Source organism: Quercus suber, unplaced genomic scaffold, assembly GCF_002906115.3.
Source record: "Quercus suber isolate HL8 unplaced genomic scaffold, Cork oak 2.0 scaffold_154, whole genome shotgun sequence".
Lineage (NCBI taxonomy): Eukaryota > Viridiplantae > Streptophyta > Magnoliopsida > Fagales > Fagaceae > Quercus > Quercus suber.
Window position 1 is genome coordinate 851,844 of NW_027069615.1, and position 4,739 is coordinate 856,582.

Sequence of the window (4,739 nt, forward strand, 5' to 3'; positions counted from 1 at the left end):
TCTACTCTTTTGTTGTCCAAGGGAAAAGAAAAGTTGACGAGGTGGAGTAGTGATGCTTTTTTCATGAACCCCACTGTTTTTGTAGGGATAGAAATAATTATTTGAGATCCACCACTTTATACTCTAAATGACTAATTATATGCCCTTAACAATTTTAAGAAATGGCAAGTGTTTTAATATATAAAAGCATGCACTTTTCCTTTTTCTTCTCTATGCAAACCAAATAAATGGGAGATAGAATTTTCACATTTTCTTCTATCCTTTCTTTCTTATATCCAAACACATCAAAGGAAAATATTTTCTTCTCTTTTTCCTTTCCCTTCAACTTTTTCTTTCTCTTCCATTTCCCTAACTAAAACCAAACGCAGTGTTAAAGTTACAAGGGCAAAGTCCCTATTTGGGCTCCTAATTGTCTCCTATAGAAATGTACCGTGGGTTGTTGGCAACCAACCACGTGAAAATGGAGATTCTTTTTTATTATATGATATATTTTAATGAACACGTGTAAACAATCGAACTGCATGATGAGAATTTTCCAAATTTCCATATAAAGAAAGTCAAACAATGAAACAATGGAGACTAATGGATCTCTAGGTTTGATAAGAATAAATATCCTATTATATAATTGATGTATAGGACGCGTGTCCAAAACTAGACACGTAAAGTGCATTATCAAACTGTATTCTATAATTAAATAAATAACAGTCACATGGTTGTTAATATTGTCAGATTAGGGTAAAAAAAGTAAATAAGGTTCCTTAATTAATGTACTAAATTTGCCCTAGTTTTACACGTAGCTACAATTTTCCTTTGGCTATTGGCTGGCTCATTAAATTTCCAGCTAATGAGGAGAAAATAAATGTGTACTTGTTTGGAAAAAAAAAACCAAAGAAAAAATTGACATGGTTAGAGACTAAAATCATTGATCTACTAGAAGTCTAGAATATATACATAATATTACTTTCCTATGCATTAGCATGATGAAAATACATAACGGTCTGTTGGGAGGAAAAAGAAAGAGAAGTGAAGAAAAGGAAATGGTGATGTTGAGATATATCACTAGCGATAAGGACGATGATCGATTGATCCATACTATTCAAATGGCGTTGTTTCTCTTGACTAGTTGGAATGTGCCATCCTATGGTGCATTTCATAGCTTTATAGTGAGATCCATCATTCACAAGAGGGAGAATATCACGTCATCCTATTTTATATAAGAGTGTTTAATAATATTTTATTTTGAGTAATTATTTAATACACTAAGATTATAGTAACGTGGTACTCTCTCGTTACACAAATAATCAAATACTACATATGATCTAAAGTTTTGACCAATAGTGGGATTCCACCAATAGTCACAATTTCTCACAAAAGTGAAATGTAAAAGAAACAATGAACTATTCCGTCTTAGTCTCCTAAGCTCAGTGTAAAAGCAACGTGTCAATTTGTTTTGCTTTTTGATTGTGATGAGATAATAATTAGGCTACTTTAGTCATTGTCTTATTTTATATTAATAGTTTAATTGAATATAAAGTTATGAGTCCAAAGAAGATTATGAGCCATGGACCATTATTGAAGAAGTTATAAATAGATAATTTGGAGATTATTTCCAACTGCTAAAAAGAATATGTTCAGACTTACGTTACTCAAATCTTTCATGTGGTAATAGACAATGCATATATACTCTTTATTCCAATTTGTTTGTCATATTTCAAAAATTCTATTTTTTAAGAGAATATCATTTATTGTTTTGTTTGCTGTATAAAAAAGTATAAATTTTTAGAACTACCTTCTTTAATTTAAACTATAGAAAAGAATGAGATTGGCTTTTTAAATAAAGTAAAGGGTAAGATATAAATTCTATTTATTAAATTTAGAAAGATGACTTTATTTTGGGACATTTCAAAATAAAATAGAAGACTAACAAATTAGGACGGAGGAAGGATGTATGAATAGTCTTATACTTTGCCATGTAATAAGTTGGAAAAATATGTTCAGAGTTATTTTACTCATATCTCTAAGAGAGAGTTTTACATATATATATATTTAAATTATTTCAGAGTATAATTCTATTTCAAATAAAAAAAGAAAAAGAAAAAGAAAAAAAGTAAGTATGAAAAGAATTATGAGAAATTTTTGTTACACCCACTCTATTTCACAGTGGCCCATAGGCATCGCTAGCTTACATATGTTGGCTTCTAAGTTTCGGTTAGATTCAAAAAAGCCTTTGAAAAGTGTCAATTGTAGTACTCATGGTTATGGCCACCATGACTGATACCCAATACTACTTTCTGTGCCTTTGAAAAGTGCCAATTGTACTACTCATGGTTATGGCCACTATGACTGATACCCAATACTACTTTCTGTGCTTCATCCTTTCCTTCATTTCAATCTTCCAACTCAAGCCCTTATTCAAGAAACCCTCCAAGACAAAGACCTCTCTTCACCTCCCTCCAAGCCCACCAGCCCTCCCAATCATTGGTCATCTCCACTATCTTGGTCCATCCTTATACAAATCACTAACCAAACTCTCCACCAAATATGGCCCTCTCCTCTATCTAAAGCTAGGCGTTTCAAGGTTTCTGGTTGTTTCATCAGCCTCCATGGCCAATGAAATATTTAAAACTCATGACTTAGCTTTTGCAGAACGTCCAAGCTTCCCTTTCAGCGATAAACTGCCATATGGAAGCAGTGGATTTTTCGTTGCTCCGTATGGTGATCAATGGCGGTTCATCAAAAATCTCTGCATGACAGAACTTCTATCTGCCAAGCAGGTTGAAAAGTCACGTGTTGCCAGACACGAAGAACTTGTCCCTTTTTTGCTTTAGGTATTGGAGAGTGCTAAGAAAAAACAGACCCTTGACATGAGTGTTGAGATAATGAAGCTTACAAACAATTCTACCTTCAGATTGGCAATGAGCATGAGGAGCTTAGATGAGCCTCATGAAGCTGAAAGGATTAGGAAGCTGGTGAAGGAGTCCAATGAAGTTGGTGCAAAGGCATGTCTTGGGGATATGTTTGGGCCACTGAGCAAGTTGGCCTTTTGCTTGTATGGACAGCGGGCCATAGATGTCACCTTGAAGTATGATGAGATTTTAGAAAGGTTTTTGAAACAACATGAAGAGACTAGTAACGAGAGAGAGAATGAGGACTTGATGGATCTGCTATTGAAGGCCTATCGAGATGACAAGTCTGAGTTTAAAATTAACAGAATACATCTCAAGGCTTTCTTGCTAGTAAGTCTCTCTCTTAACGTGTTTTTCTCTTTTCCCACCTCATCTTGCATGTGTTTGTATTTTTATTTTGGGAAAAACGATTACACATCTTATTATAGTATTATACACCACCCAAACTATTATTTTGGCTTTCCCTATTCTGATGAGTCTTTCACATTCATGAATTATTTATCCAAAGAACATGAATAATAATTCTTCCATTTATTTCAAAGACCTATAAGATTATAGACCATTTCTTTATAAACCAATTTCGACTGCTACATCATATTGATAGCAAACAAACTTTGTAATACTACTAAAAAAACATTTCAAGGTTTATATAGGGTCAAACTAATCTGTATGAAGCAAAGAGCTTAGTGGTTTAAGTGGTTGGTGTTTCCAATAGAAGTATCCAGGATTTAAATTCCCCAACTCCCAATTAAAATAATCACACTACAATATTTTCACCACTTTCGTCAAACATATCAAAGATAATTTAAAACAAGTTTATTTTCTATGTCTATGTCTGTTTCATCTATTTAAAAGTTTCCCTTTTCCTCAGGATCTATTCCTTGCGGGTGTAGGTACATCAGCAGAGGTAACACTATGGACATTAGCCGAACTCATCGACAATCCTGATGTTTTCAATAAGGTCAGAGAAGAGATTAAATATGTAGTTAGTAATACTAGACTTGTGGAGGAATCAGATGTCCCAAGTCTCCCCTACTTGCAAGCAGTTATTAAGGAAGCATTAAGGTTGCACCCAGCATTGCCTGTGGTAGTAAGAGAATGCCGCGAAGCTTGTAAAATCAAAGACTTTGATGTACCTATGAAAACTATGGTCGCAGTCAATCTGTATGCAATAATGAGAGATGAAAAAATATGGGACTATCCAAATGATTTTCGGCCAGTGAGGTTCTTGGTTTCCTCTTAAGGAAAAGATGGTATGGAACATATACCTTTTGGGGCTGGAAGGCGAGGATGCCCAGGTGAAAAGTTAGCATTCAGTATGATACAAATTGTAGTTGCAGCAGTGGTTCAATGTTTTGATTGGAAGGTTGGTAGAGAGGGAGACAATGTCAAGGTTAATATGCAAGTTGGACCAGGCATCACTAAACCCATGGCCCAACCACTTATATGCCTTCCCATTGTTCACTTCAATCCATTTACTTCTTCCAAGTGATTTTGTAAACTTAGGCCACTTAAATTTTGCATGCCCTTCCTTCCGAATAAGAATCCTTTATCTCTTTTTTGTATTTCACTTTATGTGTCACCAATCATAATTTGTCACAAAAAATAGGAAAGAAGATTTCATGTAAAAGTTATTGAATAAAGTTGCATAATTATATATGCATTTTTGTTCTCAATATAAGATTACCATCCATATGTAGTGTGTGGTGTTTTAATGCACGCCACATATATTTAATAAAATGTTGTCATAAAATATGTGGAATAGTATGAAATAGCTATTTCTAATTGTGTTTCTTTGAAATAAGACAATTTAATGAGTTGTTGTTGGTTTTT

General features: G+C 33.9%; 1 pseudogene; it reads left to right on the forward strand.

Moving 5' to 3' along the window:
• The first annotated feature begins 2,330 nt into the window (after nt 1–2,330).
• LOC112004882 (cytochrome P450 705A20-like) lies at nt 2,331–4,398 on the forward strand (annotated as a pseudogene).
• Nucleotides 4,399–4,739: the final 341 nt, after the last annotated feature.